We start from the raw sequence: 13,722 nt of genomic DNA, 5'->3' as shown, positions 1-13,722 counted from the left end.
ATTCATGTATCACCATGACTTTTCGGATCTTCAAATCCCAACAAACGAATATGTAAGTAAAATCAATAAAAATCGAAATTCAACAAAAATCGAAATATCGCGAAATAGAACATAAAATTTATATACTGCGCAAGTGCGAGCATATTCATAAATAACGAGTAATTAACAATAAGTGCGCAAACATGAGATTTCTCTCATGCGCGAGAAGGGACTCTTAGGTATTCTAGGCCGTTACGTCTAACCACCTATCCTAAAGTCAACGAGCTCTGATACCAATCTGTAACACCCCGACCAAAGGCGGATTATACATCGGGGCGCCACATATTGCTTCATTACTCGCGACACTATTGGTGTCAATATTTATTAATACACATTTTATCGCGCACGCGCAGCGGGGAAAATAAAGAACATAAATCAAACATAAATCAATATATTATAAATTATAACATTCAAACAACATGAACTTGTCTTGATACATTTTAATTCTAGGTCCAAAAGTAAAAACGTCCTACGTGTCCACAAGCTCCAAAACAGCTACTGCAAACCTGAACATGTGTTAAAATAAACGTCAAACACTTGCGTGTTGGTGAGAAATCAAGTTTAATAGATAATCATAGATAATCATAGTAAATCTGCGCGCAACACGTGTATGTCTAGAGTTTAACAAGGGTGTAATCAGATTGTGATCAAGCCTAAGATAGTTCATAGATCATAGTTCAATCCATGCTCCCAATTGAGCATAAAAACGAGAAAACATCTGTGCAAGTGTAAACAAAGAAAACCGTAAACGATAGGTCTCCCGTGTTCAACTAATGGTACCAACGGAACTGCGGAATAGGCCGAACAAAGCGGTTAATGATACACACATACAAATAAACAGCCAAGTAAACGTCCTCAACACATGGGATACTGCGCGACTAAAGTTCATAAACAAGTTTAAGACTCAAGTTTTGTATGAACACATGAACATCCCAAAGCATTTAAAATAAAAAGGGATTAGATACGAGATAACTCACTTGATAAACGATGCGGTGAAAGATATGCAAGAATCAACTTTTAAACAAGCAAAGTTAACCTATAATTAAGATTATTGTTTTAACGATCTGTTTTAAGTCTTGATTATAAGTTAGCATAATTAAATAAGTAAACTATTATATATAATATATATTACCGGAAAAGCAGGAAGAACAAGGAGGAAGACGGAGGCAGAGAGGAAGACGGCAGAGAGAGCAAGGAGCAAGAGAACAGGAGAGATTAAGTGTTTTGTGTGTGATGTGTTAGGAAAAATAATACTATTATTTATAGAGAAACCCTAGGGAACACAATCCTAGAAAAGGGGAAAAGATCTCAAAAAGCAAAAGATATCAAAAAGCATAAGAATCCAAAAGCAAAAGATATCAAAAGATATGGCAGCTGCAGGGGGCAAGATAAAGCTGACAGGGAACAGTAACAGGCATGGGCGGTTCAGATAAAGGTACTGGTCAAGCATGGCAAAAGCAGATCTCAAAAGATAATGTCAGTCACTTTATCTGCCAACCAATGGGGTTGGTGCGCATGCTGCGCCGAAAGTAACTTTTCAGACAAAAAGCAGATTAGGTCAACAGCTCAAAAGATAAGACAACACAAAAGCAAACGGCTAGATTTAAACAGAAGATACAAGGGTTAAGCGCGGGAAGGCTGAGTGCGCGAGCGCGAAGGCTGGCACAACAATCCTTAGCGCACTGCGGGAAGAATCACATCCTTAGCGTGCTGCGTGAAGAACAAGAATTCTAAGCGCATCGCGGGAAGAACATACATTCTTAGCGCATTGCGGGAAGAACATGCATTCTTAGCGCGCTGCGAGAAGAGTTCTCTTCACGCATCGCAGGAACAAGATGTCTTCACGCAGGCTTCCATGTAAGGAGTCTGGCGCGTGGAGCTGCAGACATCCTTAGGCGGGAAGAACCAAAGGACAAGCAAAGAGGAGGGAAACAAAGCGTAAGGGCGGAACGGCGACAAGAGGGAAAAGAAGGCGGAAAGAGAGAAGGAAGAGGGACGGGACGGCGGAAAGAAAGAGAGAGAGAGGCGGGAAGGAAAATATATATTATTATTAAAAGTAAAATACAAGTATAAATATTAAATAATAATAAAAGAGAGATCGGGTCAGAGAAACGGGTACCTGGGTCGGGTCGGATCGGGGCAGATGTCACATATAAACCCCTACAACTTGGTCTAGCATGCTTGTGTATGAAATCCCTTTTTCTTTTTACCACAACTTATGTTCTCACTCAACTATTTTTGTAGTTGACGTTTTCCTGCATATTTTTAGGTAATGCTGATAGATGAAGAACAGGGATTTCTAGATGGCCTTAGGAGAAGACCGAAGGCGTAGTACTAGATTTAGTATCTGTTGGACAATTGTGGTGTTATTTGTATCTTTTGAACAATGTAACTTGAATATTTATGTATGCATTTCATTTAGACTCTTAACCTGTGTTATGGCTTATTCAATCTGCGACTTCGTCCACGCCCTTGGCTTTCCGCCTTTGGCCGGGGTGTGACACTCCGCAAATCGGTAAACCGGAGATTGGACTCGGGATATCTTCGAAAACCATTCCGCCTCCTGGTAGTTGGAGGCGTGAAGGCTGGGAAGTGCTTGCCCATTCTTGAATTTCATGGCAAGGGGGATGGCGCGAGCGGAAATGTAGAAGAACTCCCGCTTCCACGAGCGAAGACTGCGCTCGGTTGCGCAAATCTTCAAACCCTTAATCCGGGTTATCAACGTATACCAACCCTGGATGCACCTCCAAGAGTAGAAGGTCATCAGGCGGTCAACATAGGGCTCAATGCCCAGAATCCGGCACACCCACTCGAAGTGGCGAACCTTGGCAATCGCCATCGGATGCATCTCGGTCAGGTGCACACCGTGCCTCTCAAGGACACGGTAAACAAACTTTGTCAATGGGAACCTAAGATTCCCATAAACAAAGAATGCAGCATATACCCCGATCTTGCCTCTGGGGGCATCGTACACCGTCTGATGGGGTTCAGGAAACTCAGGCTCGAGAGACTCGAGCATGAACTTCCTGACGACGTACTGATACAGATCGACAGGCAGAGCACACTGGCACTCGCCAGCAGTACTCTTGTCATCGGCTGTAGCTTCGAAATCACGAGACGACATCTTGCAAAAGAGAAGAAAACGATTTCAAGAGAATGCTCGACTGAAAGATGAGTATTCGCCGGAAATCGTTCTGAAGATGAAGAGAAGAGTGAAAGTGTGGATTACAAAGAACCCTCTCCCCCTTTATATACTAATCGCAATTAATGCGATGCATTTAATGCGGAAGAGAGAGAAATCGAAGGTGCAATGAAACTATGACACGTGGCAAAAAGCAAGCTGGCAACAGCTGTTGACAGAACGCATACCATTAATTTCGCGGCCACGCGCCCCCAAAAATCGCGCCCACGCGCCTGAAAAAGCGTCTGGAATGACCATGTACTGTCACGTCACCATAACTTCCTGCACGTCCTGACACAGTCAGAAGAAACCGTCGCACGACGTTTCAGACGTTTGGACTGTTCTTATCCTTTCACCAACTCTTCGAATTTCAAAATTCAAAAAGATTCAAAAGTAAGCGGGAAAATACCCCTTACCTTGGCAACCAAGTAACCGTAAGACGGATGCGGGTACAGTGTTAAGGCAAAACCCTTCACATACCTAGCACCCGCAGGGAATTGAAGCCAAGAATAACTTGGCAACCAAGTAACCGTAAGACGGATGCGGGTACAGTGTCAAGGCAAAACCCTTCACATACCTAGCACCCGCAGGGAATTGAAGCCAAGAATAACTTGGCAACCAAGTAACCGTAAGACGGATGCGGGTACAGTGTTAAGGCAAAACCCTTCACATACCTAGCACCCGCAGGGAATTGAAGCCAAGAATAACCTGGCAACCAAGTAACCGTAAGACGGATGCGGGTACAGTGTTAAGGCAAAACCCTTCACATACCTAGCACCCGCAGGGAATTGAAGCCAAGAATACCTCGGCAACCAAGTAACTATAAGACGGGTGCGGGTACAGTGTTAAGGCAAAACCCTTCACATACCTAGCACCCGCAGGGAATGGACGCCAGGAATACCTTGGAAGTAAAGTAACCATAAGACGAGCGCGGGTACAGTGTTAAGGCAAAACCCTTCACATACTTAGCGCTCCGCAGGGAATTGAAACCAAGAAGGATCTTCTGGGCAATGCTTGCGGAAACGGAAATAACATCCCCGCATAGCGGGAACGTCGAGAACTACATTGTTTGAAGCTCCAGGATGGAATTGGTGGTTTTAACATAATTGATCACTATGTTCAAAACTACCAAAACCTCATGGAGAATCCACACAAATGGGACTCAACGCTCCTGACTTGCGAGGAGGTTACAGACCTACCCGCATCATACCCAAAGATCAAGCAGGAAACTCGGGAATTTCTGCAAGTGACAAGGACTTCCGCGGGAAGAATCCCCATGGAAAACCTTAAAAAACCCTTTTCAAAACCCTTTGCTTAAGTCCAAAAGTTCACCTCACTTTATTAAACACTCATGAGAAGAACATTGGACTGGGGGGACTTGAAGAGGTAGGTCCCAGCAGAGCCCAGTTGGACCCGCAGGACTCACCTTGAAGAGGGACGTCTGCGCAGAAACCAACTGGATCCGCAGGACCCACCATGCTCAGAGACGTGACGTCCTTACGCGCAGTACGCAAGCTGTTCCCGCAGGAAATGCCTCCCAATGGTGAAGGACTCCGCCTGTTCCCGCAGCTGCGGATACAAGCCATCAGGGAAGGCCACCCGCGCAGCAAGGCTACACGCACAAGGCACTTAGCTCTCAATCACTCAGTGTCACCTGAAGGAATGAGCAAAGCCGGGAACAATCCCGCACAAAGGCGGGAGGGGGAATACTCCCGCCCAACTAAGCCAGTCCGTACGATACGGGAAGATCTTCTGTACTGTACCTGACGAGGTATGGGCAAAAGATCTGACTAAAGATACGACAGCTTATTGACAACAGTATGGCGAGCAGCATGCTCCTGTACTGTATGTCACTATTAGCCGCTGCCTACTCACCAACTCCTGTCATACCACGTGCATAGCCGGCAGTTGGTGGAAAAGGAATAGTACACAGCAGGCCTGGTCACTATCAGCCGCTGCCTACCCACCAACTACCAGCAGGGCACGTGCGTAGGCCACTGTTGGTGGAACAGGAATACTATTGCAGCCGGCCACACCTCCTTGGAAACCTACCTTCGGCTATAAATACCTCAAATGGTATGATCATCTCATCTTATCATATCTTATCACATTATCATCATATTATACCTGATATCTGCTCTAGCAATCTCTTAATATACATTTATATTTAAAGAGCAATCTAGTCTGATTCTCACGCCGGAGGGTGGTCACAAGGAGGAACCCCCCCCCCCCCCTTCTCAGTGACAAGCTCACGGTGTCTGTTTTGCAGGTTATCAGAAGAACCATCTTTTCTGGGTCTAACCCCTCGTGGGAAACATCTATCTAACCCCCAGGTTACCCGTAATCTGTCCGGGGTCCGGTTAGTGTTTCTTCAGAATCATATTGTTAACTCGCATTACCATAAGTGATTGTTCATCTTTATAGAGGTGCAAGTTAAGACTCTTTACTTATTGTTCATCTTTAAATACTATATTTTCTAATATTATACACTATATAGACGAACGGCAAACACCACCGAACTTACTTTGACCTTTTGTAATTTGGTCACCGAACTTTTGTTTTTTAAATTTTAGCTACCAAACCTTCCGCCTTTATACTTTTGCCTTTTGAACTTGGACACCAAACCTTTTCCCTTTTAAATTTTGGCCACCAAACCATTTCACTTTCAACTCTGACAATAAAACTTTTAATCTTTTACAAATTGGTCACAAAAACTTAACTTTTACACCTTATTTTTTGTCATTTTAACTTTTTAAATATTGCAAACTTGCAGTAAGACTTCTAGCCTTTCAATTTTGACAACAAAACTTTTAAACTTTTACAAATTGCATAAACTTTTAACCTTTCAACTTTGGTCACAAAAATTTAGACTGTTACAAATTGGTCACAAAAAAAACTTTTTCACATGTAACCCCAACATGTTTCCACTTTCAACTTTGGTCACAAAATAGTTTTTTGATGGTAGCTTAACGAACCGAACCGATACCGACTGAGTTCCCACCGTGTCATCACCACAACGCACCGGGTTGAATACAACTACATGTATAGGGTTTGGATCCTTTTGGGTTTCCGACGAGGTAACCTATGGAGACGTTAGGGTTCTTTCTCAAATCTAGTTTGAAGCCGCCGCAATAACTTATGATCTTGATTTAGTAAATGGACAACTCAATCAAAGTGTAATGAGAGAAAAGAAAACAATTTCTTAGAAACTAGTAAGATTATTTTCTCTTTTAAATAAATTTAGTTCGGTTTGTTTATGGGTTAATAGAATATAAACAGGTAATAAGTTGCATTGCATGCCCTTTTAAATTGCAAAACTCAATCTTTTGTAAACTACATTGATAGATCTTAAAGTGTATTAATATGCTTTCGGCTTCTTGACGTTTAACAGGGCTTTGAGCTAACAGGGCTCAGGATCGGACTCTGATGAACACTTCTTTTTATTTTTTAATGAGTTTTAGGCCCAGGCCCAGGTTTATTTGTGGACTTCTATGCATGTGCCAGCAGCCCTAGCAGTCACCAAAAGTTAACTCATCCTTAAAAATTAAGCTTTCAGTCCCAGACCTATTTATGGACTTATAGTTCTAGCTATGTACTAGGTTCGAGTCATATTTAGAAGATAGGATACGATTGAAAGTGAATTGGTGAGAAGGGATCAAATTTTTACTAAACTCGATTTGTTTCAAACTGAAATAAATTTTTTTCTTTTTAGTTTTGCAAGTTGTAAATTTTATATATCAGGAATGGATGAATGGTGAGATAAGAAACAAAAACAGGTAAAAATAGGTTGAACTCGTAGAATGACACATGACAATTGATTTACTTATTTTGACATTTGAATGGTGAGATAAGAAACAAAAACATTTTGACATTTTATTCTATAGAATTATATTATTCTATATGGTTTAACTTCAAGCTACAAGGCTTTTATAGTTTTATATAAGTTTATTTACTTATTTTTTTTGGCATAAAAATAAATTAATTCATAGGTTTATAATCTTATAAGGCACAACATTCTATAACATATTTCTTTTTTGATAAATTGGATTTTAATAACACCCACTTGATATTATTTGCTGATAATAAACTGAGAATATTCTGCTGGTGGTTCAAAATTTTTAAAAAAATTACTCTCATTGGACCTCTGTTAAAATTAAATTAACGACGCTAAATTTTATCTGAATTTTAAACTGATGTTTTAGTGCTTTGATAGGAAGGATGATACGAGTCGATTAATGCAAAACTTATCTTAAATTGGTGCTCCAAACAACTTAATTTTTATTAACCGGAAGTTCAAACACACGAATTGAAACGTTGTTTCGTCGTTTGAAGCTCCGTCTTGTGGTAAGTTTTACATTAATCGACATGTGTCATACTTTCGATAAAAACACCTAAAACATCAGCTTGAAATTTGGATAAAACTTAACGCCGCTAAGGTTTTTATTTTTTTAACAGAAGTCCAATGGGGGTACATTTTTTTAAAAGTTTGGATCACTAGCAAAAACATTATCAGCTAGGATTATTATTGGCCATTGGCATTAAGTTGGATTATTAAAATGCAATTTGTCTATTTTTTTTTAGTACAAAACGAATTACCTATAAAAATAACTAGAACTTCTTGGACCTTATTATCTTAATATCTCATTGATAAATAGAATAACTTTGGTTCATAATTTGATATATTGACAATGATGCATGCAAGTTATACTATGTGTCTATATTGTTTTGTTAAAGTGTTCTATATATAAAGAAAAGGAGTTCATTACACATATGGGATATGTGGTTTGGCCCAAGTGACACCACTAAGACTATTATAAAATTAGAGGGACCATTTATGTGATTATCATTTTTGTAATTTACTTAACGGACGATAATCAACTCTCGTTTCAATTTTCGAAGATATTTCATCAATGATCCTTCTTCTTAAAGGCGGAAGTAAACCTTAAGTTAAATATTATCGTTTGTTTTTATGTGTAAGAAGAGACGGGATATGCTTTTCCACTATGTTATCACTATCCCACGCATCCTTTAATCTATTCTTAAACTTAATTATTTGTACACCACTGACTAAACCCTCAACCATTTAACGAGAACTATCGTTATGTATATACTTTGATACCGCTAGACTAGAAGCATGTTGATCACTACATTAATATATATCATACAATTTTTAATGCATATGAAATAAAAATGTAACATAGAAAAGAGACAACTGAACTAAGCTAAGAATTAGATTTGAGTATGCAACATCAACAACTTTTATTGGAAAACAATCTTTCAATTAATTACAAGATTAGTTACTATATGTCATAATCTTAATCCTCCATTATTTTGTGCATTTCAAGAACTCCAATAATATCATAATTACATTATCCCCATCCAGATGTTGATAGCTCAATCAATTCCATTCCATTCTATCCTAATTGGTGGACTAAGGGGTCAAATAGAGAGAAAAGGTTAATTGTAAGGGAGGATGTACTTTTCACTTTAATGAGAAAGAATCATATATATGCAAATCACATAATCTAGAATGCATGCATGTTCTTAGATTGTGGAGATGTCTATATGAAAATGAAGGAACAATAGCACAAGTGCTACATGGACCCAAATTATCAAGAGTGTGAGTCATGCTGGTCAAGCTAGTCGTTAATGGTTTCATCACTTTCTTCTTAAAGTGCCAAGTACTACATCCTCGATGGCTCCACCTCCAAGCCATGCATTTTGCCCATTGACCGGACCTTATATGAAGATGAATAAATGAAAGGGGCGCGGTTTGATTTCTCTTCTAGTCAATTCACTTATGAAAGGTACATGGTTTTCCCGAGTGTCGAAGCATGAAATGAATCTAACCTGATCCATGACGATGTTTCCACGGATTTTCGATATGAACGAACCACGTCTTGATCTTCTTCTACGGTTGCTTGAGACCTGCAATGGTTTTTCGGGGGTGTGGAGGTGACTGCTAAGAAATCTCAAAGATCTCTTGTTTACAGACACAAAAAAGTAGTGGTGGCTCTTATTGAGCATGACCTCTTAATAAGGAGGTGGATACCTCCTTATATAGAGAGCCTCATGGCCACCATCATGGTACCCTAATGGGCCTAGCCCAGTTAGGGTTACCTCCACAAAACCCTCTCAGCCCAATAACATTGTATTAGTCCATATAATAAAATAAGCCAAACATAATAAATTTAGGGTCGTAAAACCGGGTTTAGTACCATACCCCTACAAGCCCCCCAAGTCCAGCGTTGCTCCTGGGCGCGCAAGCGTCTAGGTGGAGCGCTGGACTTTATGAGGTGTGTTAGGCCATGAGGCGGTTTTTTCCCTTTTCTTCGTCCTTGTCTTTATTGTCTTTGAGTTTTGGGAGGTTTTCTTCATGATGGTGACGTGTTGTCTTACGAGCTATAAGAATAATAACAGCTTGCGCGCGAGGCGTCTTATGAGCTGTATGAATAATAAAGCTTGCGCGCGTGGCGTCTTACGAGCTATAAGAATAATAACAGCTTGCGCGCGAGGCGTCTTATGAGCTGTATGAATAATAAAGCTTGCGCGCGTGGCGTCTTATGAGCTATAAGAATAATAACAGCTTGCGCGCGAGGCGTCTTATGAGCTGTATGAATAATAAAGCTTGCGCGCGAGGCGTCTTACGAGCTATAAGAATAATAACAGCTTGCGCGCGAGGCGTCTTATGAGCTGTATGAATAATAAAGCTTGCGCGCGTGGCGTCTTACGAGCTATAAGAATAATAATAGCTTGCGCGCGAGGCGTCTTATGAGCTGTATGAATAATAAAGCTTGCGCGCGAGGCGTCTTACGAGCTATAAGAATAATAACAGCTTGCGCGCGAGGCGTCTTATGAGCTGTATGAATAATAAAGCTTGCGCGCGTGGCGCCTTACGAGCTATAAGAATAATAACAGCTTGCGCGCGAGGCGTCTTATGAGCTGTATGAATAATAAAGCTTGCGCGCGTGGCGCCTTACGAGCTATAAGAATAATAACAGCTTGCGCGCGAGGCGTCTTATGAGCTATAATAATAATGAAACTTGCGCGTGAGGCGACTTACGAGCTATAATAATAATGAAGCTTGCGCGAGTTGCGGCTTACGAGCTATAATAATAATGAAGCTTGCGCGTGAGGCGACTTACGAGCTATAATAATGAAGCTTGCGCGTGCGCGTAGACTGCGCGTCATGCGACGCGCGCAGATGTTGCATGCGCGTGCGCATAGGCTCTGGCTTTGTGTTATGTGCCACGCGCAAATGTTGCATGCGCGTGCGCGTAGACTTTATGTCCCGCGCCACGCGCAGATGTTGCGTGCGCGTGCGCGTAGACTGTGTGATATGTGTGAGCATGTGGCGCGAAGCCGTATGGGTTTATGAGGATTCCCAACCTTTAAGTTTGGCGCTTGGCCTGATGGGTTTATGAGGATTCCCAACCTTTAAGTATGGCGCGTAGCCATATGGGATATTATGATGATTCCCAACCTTTAAGTATGGCGCGTAGCCATATGGGATATTATGAGGATTCCCAACCTTTAAGTATGGCGCGTAGCCATATGGGATATTATGAGGATTCCCAACCTTTAAGTATGGCGCGTAGCCATATGGGATATTATGAGGATTCCCAACCTTTAAGTATGGCGCGTAGCCATATGGGATATTATGAGGATTCCCAACATTTAAGTATGGCGTGTAGCCATATAGGATATTATGAGGATTCCCGACCTTTAAGTATGGCGCTTGGCCTGATGCGCGCATGCACGGCGATGGAATGGTGACTCGCGAGCGCGCGTGCGTGGCGGATGTCTCTTGCGCAAAACCCACATGGTTGTTTCCGCGGTGGTTTCCACGGGCGCTCACGCATGTCGGCGGAATGGTGACCCGCTGGCGAGCATGCGTGGTGGCAGTCTTCTGCGCAAAACCCACATGGTGGAGGTCTTTTGCGCGAAACCCACATGGTGGTTCCCGCGGCGGCACATGCATGGCTGCGGAGTGAGAATCCGCGGGCGCGCGTACATGGCGGCGGGAGTCTGGTAATTTTTGGATCTGCAATTTAAGAGTTAGATCTGCAATTTTAAACCTAAAATCCAGGTCTGTAATCTAGATCTAGATCTGTAAATCAGATCTAGATAGATCTGAAGCTCGGAGCGGATTTAAAACCATCACAGATCCGGAGACTTGATCATTCGAATCAGGCAGTTTCTTTTTGCACAGATCTGGAAGCCTCTTTTAGATCTATGGATCTTTTTGAGCTTTGATAGAACAAGCCTTGAAGCCTTTTTCTGTAAACTTCCAGATCTGGGTTTTTCCTGGGGGAGATCTGACAGCCGAGATGAAGATCGAAGGGTAGTTCGTTGCCGTCCCACGGATGGCGCCAATGTCGAAGCATGAAATGAATCTGACCTGATCCATGACGATGTTTCCACGGATTTTCGAGATGAACGAACCACGTCTTGATCTTCTTCTACGGTTGCTTGAGACCTGCAATGGTTTTTCGGGGGTGTGGAGGTGACTGCTAAGAAATCTCAAAGATCTCTTGTTTACAGACACAAAAAAGTGGTGGTGGCTCTTATTGAGCATGACCTCTTAATAAGGAGGTGGAGACCTCCTTATATAGAGAGCCTCATGGCCACCATCATGGTACCCTAATGGGCCTAGCCCAGTTAGGGTTACCTCCACAAAACCCTCTCAGCCCAATAACATTGTATTAGTCCATATAATAAAATAAGCCAAACATAATAAATTTAGGGTCGTAAAACCGGGTTTAGTACCATACCCCTACAGGTTTAAACCTAGTTGTACTAATTCCCTACATATAGATCTCATATGAACCTGTAATTTTTATCACTCAATAATATAAACTCTAGTTGTCGTTCGTGGATAGGTCAGACCTAGATCGAACCACGTTAAATATCTCGTGTTTGGTTACTTGTTTTCGTTTGTGTGTGTGATTAATTCTAGTCCTAACAAATATGTTGAAAAGAAAATAGTAAAAGAACTTTTTAAAACTATATATCTTGTAAATAATTGTGAAAAGGAACTGAAGAGAAGGAAGAATAGTGACTAAAGTCTACAGTAAACAAAATCTCAAATGAAAGTGCATCATGTGCTAAATGAATGGTGTTGGTGGATGCATCCTCATGTACAGGCATGCATGTATTTTCCCTTTTCATGCACTTATTCAAAGCCCCAATTTGTGGAGCATGCATGTGGGTCATGCACACGGTGACATGCACACATGCATATGATTATGATCACGATGTTTCTGACTTGTATCACTAAGAAACATAACCAATCTCAATGTGTCATTCGTATGAGCTGATCAGCAATACTGTAGCATATATATTACTATGATTGTTCAAATCAAATTTCAATCACAACCTTACCACTAAGTGGTTTCCTCCTTGGAGGTCTAGTTCAATCTCTACTAAATGCAAATTTTGTAAACATGAGCGAGCACCATTGGGAAGAATTCAAACTTGGGGTAAGAAGAGGTTGGTAGGTGTTATGACCCTTTGAGAGAAACATCGCTGACACCAAGTTAACGTCGTTCAAAAACAAATCACAACCTTTCCACAATATACTCGGACAAAATAATGATATAAAAATGTTTGATTCTTTGGTTTCTTAACTTATATAGTTATATTCTAAAAAAAAAAAGTGGGAATGCAGTAGTAATGGTGTCGGTAGGGGTAGGGTAGTTATTGTGACATTGGTAGCGGCTATATGACAATAACAACAGGAGCGATAACGATGATGCTAGCAGGGTGACTATGGATATGATGGTGATTGAAGCGGTGACAGTGGTAGTGATGATGAGAGAGTGAACAATTTTGATTGCTTTGTTTTGATTCTCTCAGGATTTTGAAGAAATGTTGAATTTGAGAGAATTTATTGGACTATCATTTATTCTCAAATTGTTCTCCAATTACGCCATAGCTAAATGCGAGGTCGATATTTTTGTCACACACACTTTCCTTTGGAAATCGTTAATTGAAATTATGGTTGGGCGTTGCTAAACGTACTTATATCCTTATTTTTACTAAACATACATCATCCCTTAAGTTTTACATTAATATGATTTAAACATTTGTTGTTTCTTTTTTGTTATTTTGTTATCTTTTATTATTGTTATTTTTTAAAACACGTTTCTTAATACTTTTGTAAATAACAAAATAATATTTTTTTTCTTATTTGAATAACATTTTTTATTATTTAAAAATAAGTTTCTTTTTTATAATGGTTTTATTTTTTTAAAGTGTGGTTTTCAAGTAGTTTTGAGATAAAGTTTGCATTTTTTTAAAACAAATTTCATATTGTTTGTTAATTAAAATTAAAAGAAATAGTGATTTACGTAATAAATTACACAAATATTATGAATTAAGAATACAATATAATATTGTTATGTGATAATTAATATTTTAACATATAAATAGTGTTAGATGGTGGTAATATGTCAAATAAAATTGTTAAAAGAATTAAAAATTCAAAAGAGGGAGTATGA

Source organism: Bidens hawaiensis, unplaced genomic scaffold, assembly GCF_021521415.1.
Source record: "Bidens hawaiensis isolate Kalapana, Puna unplaced genomic scaffold, B.hawaiensis_p1.1 tig00000820_1, whole genome shotgun sequence".
Lineage (NCBI taxonomy): Eukaryota > Viridiplantae > Streptophyta > Magnoliopsida > Asterales > Asteraceae > Bidens > Bidens hawaiensis.
Note: the sequence above shows the minus strand (reverse complement) of the source record.